Source organism: Vidua macroura, chromosome 5 (assembly GCF_024509145.1).
Source record: "Vidua macroura isolate BioBank_ID:100142 chromosome 5, ASM2450914v1, whole genome shotgun sequence".
In the NCBI taxonomy this organism is placed as follows: Eukaryota; Metazoa; Chordata; class Aves; order Passeriformes; family Viduidae; genus Vidua; species Vidua macroura.
This window is the reverse complement of record NC_071575.1, coordinates 56,168,536-56,175,942: the sequence shown is the minus strand read 5'-3', so window position 1 is coordinate 56,175,942 and position 7,407 is coordinate 56,168,536. Positions and strand designations below refer to the sequence as shown.

The window sequence follows — 7,407 nt, the reverse complement described above, 5'->3', positions numbered from 1 at the left end:
CATTCCCATGCAATGTTATATCTACTAAAGGTGAGCACAGCAGTGTTTTCCTGGTTCTCTTAGAAAAATGAGAAATTGACTTGTCCACAAAGAAAAAACTTTTCAAACCCTGCTATGAATCTAAAATTTTACCTGTACTGCAACACACAGATACTTCTAAGGAATGGCAGCTTGAGAGAGAATAGTTTTAGCAGAATCAAGTGATCTTCACAACTCTCAAGTCAGCAAGCCAGAACTAATAGTTTCATGTTTGTTCTGATATTTTGTTCCTTGCAGAATTCCAGAAAGAACTGTCTTGGTTTACACTATGCAGACTCTACTGGAGTCCGGCAGATAACTTGAAGCAGAAAGTTCTATTCACTCTACCACATAATGCTTAAGTGATACATCAGGTCAGGGGAAACCCAAGTTGCATACAAACTGTAAACCTGCCACCTGAAATTCCATTTTAGAATGGACCATATTGCTGTTGATCAGTGAGCACAGCTGATATCAATCTTCTGACATTCTGAACTCAGGAAGGGAAAAGGCTCAGAGTACGTCCTGAGAGATTGCTCTGTGGTGAACCCACAGAAAATATGTTCATTAGTGAGAGAAAAGCTGAGAGCAGGAAATCCACTACAGGTGTTGGACATTGACTACAAAAAAATCTCAGGAGGAGCATTGTTGGAGAGCCACAAGAGGTTGCCTTTAGGCTCACCTACCGAAGTGTGAAAACCAATAAAGAATTTAAGAAGAATACAAAAGTACAAGTCGTATGTAAATGGCAGTTGTTTAGTTGTATTTTTATTTGAACTTTGAGTTTAGTGAAGGCTCCAGAGAAAAGGGAAAGGACAGTAAAATACCAAATAAAATGCAATACCTGTTGTTCACATAGGAAAGGAAATTCTGGTTATCTAAAAACTGTGGTGCGTCTGAAGATCTTGGAATCATGGCAGATTTATTTCTGAAATTGAACTGAATTAGCTAAGTGAACATCATTGCTCAAATGGTTAAACTGGACATCACAAATAATTAAGAAAGAAATAAAGAGTAAACCAAAAAATTTCATTATGCCATTATTCCATTATGTGGAAACCCTTTATTCTTTCTCTGCCTGTAAGACTGCATGCAGTTCTCATTCTTCTATCTCAAAATTTCTGGAATAGAATACAAATAGAAAGAAAGGAAAGCAAAGAAAATGACAAAGTATGTTAAAAGGTTGCTGTGTGAGAATTGATTAAAAGACTATAACTCCTCTTTCTGGCAAAGAGAAAAGTGGAAAACAGTAAGGTCACAAAGGGTATTTAAAATAAGAACTCCACAGGTTTATTACTTTTTTTCTAGAGAAATGAAGCAGATGAGCAAAGGATTAGGCAGGAGGCTTAGTTGGTATATTTTCATATAAGATATAAAGATCTTTGGGACTACTTGAAAACATAAAGAAGCTCAACAGTCTTAAAAAAATAATGGCAGAAAAGGGATTTTTTGATAGCTGAGGGGTTATATCTCTCCTTTTGCTGTCTGTTTTTCACAAGTTTCTGCATGAGTCTCGTATCAGATAGAAGGCCTTTGACCATTTCATATCGTCTTAACTTATTGTTCTTTATGCTTTAGTCAAGAGAAAATATAAAGGGATACCAGGACTAATAATATAAAACTTTAAGATAATTTCCACTGTTTTTTCATTATTTTTTTCTTAGCTATTATTTACAGACCTCGATGTCTTAGAAGTCACAACTATGACATGACTGGGTTTGATAAGAGAATGTCTTGTCCTATGAATTTGCTTGTTGAATGGAACCATGACACAGGCATAGCCTAAAAAAAAAAAGCTGGAATTGGTGTAGCTATCTAAATTTACCTCTGGAGGAATTATGATAATTCAACCTTACCGTCTCCCATCTTTTATAAAGTTTTCATACATATGCTCTTCCCTTGCCTTGCCTTATCTTGCTTTTCTCTGGCCATGGCTTTGCCAGATTGAGTCAAGTCTTTTGTCTTACTGACTCAGTTATAGCTCCAGGTGTAATTGTGTCTGCCATACCAGCTCCATAGGATGTTCAGAGTTTAATAAGGCTTCAATTCTTACAACTGTTATGGCCCATAAAGTGATTGCTATGAGAAAGTCTTAAGATGAGTCAAGAGTTACCATGGGAGCAATCTGTCCTAACCAGGCTACTCTGCTAAGTCCATTAGGGCTCTACACAGTCATTTGACTCTGGATCTGAGCATTTAAATGGATAGCTGGCAATAGGTCAAAGCAGCTGTTCTCTTCCCTCTCTCCCTCCTGCCAGGACAGGTGGTATCTCAAAATTATCTTGTTTTTTGATAAACATATAATAAAATTGCATCCATTTGGTTGCAGTTGGAAAAAGTTAATACTTCTGTCAATCTTCATCAAGCCCCTACTATTCATAACGTTGCAATAACTGAAGACTAAATTGGCAGGTGCCTCATGCAGTACTTCTGAAAAACAGATCAGATATATTGGACCAAGTCCTGCTAGTGGTCAACTCTGAACTCTTTAAGACACTGTATGTTGTAGGTTGGGTTGGTTTAGTCAGGGATTTTATTAATGTTTGTTAGGTTGGTTCTCTTTACCCCTATTTTCCCTCACAATGGTTTGCTCCAAGTTGTTTAACACGGGAGCTCCTGTCACTCAGACATGCCAATCCTCTCACTTCTCAGTTTTCTCCTTACAAGGTTCTGTCAGTCAGGGGTTGCCACTCCTTGTTGGGGTGTCAATCTTGTAACCACTCCCTGCTTCTTCATGAAAGTTCTGCATCAATCACCCCACCTTAGCACTGCTATTTTTCCCAGAACACTGTACCCACCTCTGTTATGTTCCCATAGGTTGTTGTGATCCGCGTCACTCCCCTGTCATTTGTCCCCATAGGGCGAGGCCCACCCCCTATTTAATCTAATGCATTCCTTTGTCCCATCGCCATTTTGCCTTGCATTTGCACTGAGGATGGTTTGCTCCGTCCACGTATAGGAAAATAAACCTTCTCAGGCTAGCAAGCAAAGTGTCCTTCTCTTGTCCCTTCACTTCCTCTCAGCATGAAGCTATCAAAGCTGTGTTACCCACGCTGGAGCACACAGCACTAGCAGGGAGGCAAACGCCATAACCCTGGAGTGCCCGTTCATGTGGCGGCTACGGTCTCACAAAGGCAGCGCTAGTCAGGGCTTTTCGACTGCTTGAGGTCATAGCAGGTTACTGCCGCAACTGTAGAGAGTTTGGGCTACATTATCTTTTTCTGCTTACTCTTTGCAGTGCCACCCAGGTGTTAATTTCCAAGAGACTTTGTCCAAGACAGCTTGGAATTAGGAAAATACACACATTACTAGACATTAAGCATTTCTTAGTCTTCTAGATTTTGTCTCCTAAAAATAAAAAAAGCAACCTCTACTCACTCTTAACAAGTATTTAGTCAACTTTTCTTTAGAAATAAAATGAGTCAAAACATAGTCCTATTATTTTTTTTAATAAATCCCACCAGAATATGCATTTTATTTCTTCAGCTTCCAAATTACTGTAAATTGTTTAGCATGGTTCTTCTAATAACCTCCCTCTGATGGCTCTTTTCTATATGCCTTTGGAAGTTAAATCTAATTAGAGTAGCTGTAGAACTGTTTGGCATATGTCTCATAAAATTCTTTACCCCCTGCCCTCCTCCATACTTAATACTTCCTAATTAACTCTGAAATGAAAATGAAAAGGAATTGACACACATACCAGTTTCCACCCAGACAAACACAGTAAAGATCCCCACAGAGTATCTTTGAAAACCACACTCACAGAGAATGAATAAATTAGTTTATAAAACAGAGAAAATACTTTTATATATATATTTATATCACTTTCACCCAGGTCTTCACTTTCTAAAATATGTCTTTTTGTTTATTGATAACCCAAGTAGGTCTCTTTAGATCAAAACCTCTTACTTTCCAATAAAGGTGAAATTCATACTCCTAAATTGATGTGTTTATGCACATAATTTGTATATTAACAGCTTAAAATTAGGTTTAACAAAACACATATTTCATGTGTTGTATGAATAAAAAAGAAGCAGTGAACAAAGGATCCAAAATTATTTACTGACATAAAAGCAACTATTAATGTTGATGCTCTAAAGAAGTTGAATAGTTGAATATCTTAAGCTTATATTTTAAATTTATTCAGAATTAGACTCTGTTGCTCATGATCAGGAAATTGAGAATATACTCCCTGGAGTCCTAGTGTCTTTTTTAAAATTAATTTTCCTCCTTCAGATTTCAAACTTCTAGGGACAGTGAATATATTTTATATGTTCATCAGGATTTACAGCCTTAGTTTACAATTGAAATGGAATTGTTGAGCCAGCAGTGGCTGACACCAGACTCCCATCCAGTCACTCACTCACTCCCCTCCATTCAGCAGGAAGGGAGAGAAAATAGGAAAAAGCAGTAATGAGAAGTCTCATAGGTTGAGATAAAGACAGCGAGATTGTTTACCTATTAGAAGTGTTGGCAAAATGGATTGAACTCAGGAAAAAAATTTAATTTTTGTCAATTTGAATAGATTTGGCTGGTGAGAAACAAAGATACAAACAATAAAACAGGAACTTTACAAACCCCTGTCTTGGTTTAGGACTACGCATCAATGAAATGAAACTGATCCAACATATGCAGTTAAATGCAAAAATAAGGCAAAAAGTATCATTGAGGTCATGTACATAATTTTACATATTTTGTTTCTTTAGGTTGGATTCTTTTAACTGAATGGGTCATTCAAGGTGTTTTTGCTTAGTTCTCCATCTCACCTTTGTGACTATAATGTTGGCTAGATTTAGTAATCACCATTGGTGTAAAAATTCTGTTCGTATTAACATTTTAATGTCAACATTATGATATCCTCTTTAGCTGAATTTATATCAGCATTTAAACTAGCTCAAAAGGAGAGCAAATAATCTGAAAATTAAATAATAAAAATCAACTGCCAGTAAGAGGATAAGCCTAGAACAGATTCTTTTTCCAAATCAAAGATATTTGTCTCCCATATTAAACATATATCCCCTATGTTTATATCTGCAACACTTTTATATTTAATTTATCTACCTCTTAGTCCAGATAATTTTATAATAATAAATTAATAATAAATATAAAACTAAAACTGACAACAAACATCTTATAAACCTGAAAACAATGGTCAGTTTTGAATGTAACTTCTGTTACATTCAAACAGATGTAAATGCTATATGATGTAAATGTTATATGAAGAGAAATGCAAGGGATATTGTGTATGTCTACACAGGCATTGATGCATTCTTGCAGCAATTCAATACTTTTTTGTAACCATCCTAGATTTTTTAAATGGGCCCTAAATTTGCTATTACACTAGGGTAATTTTCATGTAGGAAGGAGGTGGTGTTGGTGAAGGTAGAATGAGCAGAAACAGGGTGAAACCTGGGTCTTTGAATGACTTAACTCTTGTTCTATGTTATTCTTTGTGTTCCCTGTAGACCTGACACAAGTGTTCCCTTGCTATCCTGATTTAGACTCCCACAGCAGCTCATTAACAGTTTCAAGGCAGACCTTGTGAGAAAAAGATTTTTAAAAAAAACCCAAAATGCACTATTCAGCTACTACATCTATACATAGCTGCTGACACTATTCCACCTCTGTAAAGACAAAAGGATTCCAAGAGATCTCTTACCACAACACTGAAAGAAAAGAACAGTAGAATCTGAGCCTGAGGTTACCAGCACCATGGGTGGTCCAGATCAGAAAGATGTGGAAGGAGCAATGCTGATGTCATGCCGTGCTCCCTTTGCAACGTTTGGCTTTCACCTCAGATTTGAGCATTCGTTTGTTTTCAGGTCAGAGTTTTCAGACAACCACAAAGCTCTAGGGACACTGGGACTGGATAAGACACTCAAAGGGGACCACAGCACTGCACCAATATTGCTCCTTACACACTTTCTAAACCTAGACCACTCCATGTCCTGGGGACCTAACCTTCAGCCCAAAGCCATTACTGGGGTTAGGGTTTGGAAAACCACAAAGTCTACAGCTCCAGGCACAGTGGAACTGCAAAAGGCATACCAAGAGGAGCGTGGCACTGCACCAATAGTGCTCCTTCCACACATATTTCAACTGGACCACCCATTGTGATGGTAACCACCAAGCCATTATTAGGGTTGAGGTGAGGGTTCAGAGAACCACAAAGCCTACAGCTCCAAGGACATAGGGGCTGAAAAAGAAATTGCAATGTGTGCAGTGACCCAGATCCATATTGCTCTTGCAGAACTTATTGTATATGACATTTTTCTTTCAGAATTGTGCAGATTTTTAACCTAATCCATACTGTTTGTATTTTGATAATTCTATAAAGTAATGGGCTCAAGGTATTCCTCAATTTTTCTTTTTCTTTTTCTTTTTCTTTTTCTTTTTCTTTTTCTTTTTTCTTTTTCTTTTTCTTTTTTTTTTTCTTTTTCTTTTTCTTCTTACCTATTTGGGTCCTATTTTTAATCTCACAAGCATTCATCATCATAAAGCATAGAAAGGATAACCAAAGCACACAGCTTTAGAAGCTGTCTCACCAAAGACTGCTTTGGAAACAGAGTAAATCTTGTCATCTTCTAAATCTAAATTTCACACTCATACCTCAGCTGGGAGCAGACAGAGGTGAAGAAACATTCAATGATACAACAAAGTGGACCACTAGACTAATGAGGAAAAAAGTCCCACGATGAACATACTCCTCCAGAACAGACCTCATGATGTCAAAAACCTTCTCAATTCCACTCTTGAGAACAATTGTTGACCAAGACCCAAAGGGACGTGGATAGATGAAGACAATACCAGTGTACAGGAGTAGGTACTGGAAAGGTTGCACTTTTATAGCAATTTAGAGAGTATTATTGAAGTTTTCTTGTTTTAACAGGATAATTTGGATGACTAGACTTATAATGTTGATTACATTTACAGAAAAAACATAGCACATGTTGTATGCTCCTTTAGAGCATTATGGGGGTAACAATGGATTGCATGTAGTTTGTGAGGACAATCAGTGTGATATAAACATATAGTAAGACAAATGCACATATACATATATATGTAGACCTATATGTATATTAAGAAGCATCTTTCTGAAAGAGATTTGAATTGGTCACGGTCCTCCTGTTTGTCCTAAAGAAAAGGTCACTCAAACAAAATTTAACTAATTACAATTTTTATTCTTAGTGGGGAGTGGCAAGCTCACATATGTGAATGGGAAACAGTTTTAGTCAAGAGATTAAATTCTGCCCTCAGTCCTATCTGTAAAGCCCTATTAAAGTCAGGGTATTGTATCATTGAAATACAGAGTATAGTTTGGCCTCCACAGCTAATGAAATTAATATTAATAATAGCAACATTTTAGATAAAGTGTATTTTAGATCTCAT

The 7,407-nt window shown here is 36.9% G+C and overlaps 1 long non-coding RNA gene across 1 annotated transcript; it reads right to left on the bottom strand.

Moving 5' to 3' along the window:
* Nucleotides 1–1,053: 1,053 nt before the first annotated feature.
* LOC128807648 (uncharacterized) lies at nucleotides 1,054–3,216 on the bottom strand. Its single transcript, XR_008437227.1, has 3 exons — nucleotides 2,817–3,216; nucleotides 1,698–1,800; nucleotides 1,054–1,139 (listed from the first exon to the last, which is right to left on the bottom strand). It is a non-coding gene; the product is annotated as an uncharacterized LOC128807648 (long non-coding RNA).
* Nucleotides 3,217–7,407: the final 4,191 nt, after the last annotated feature.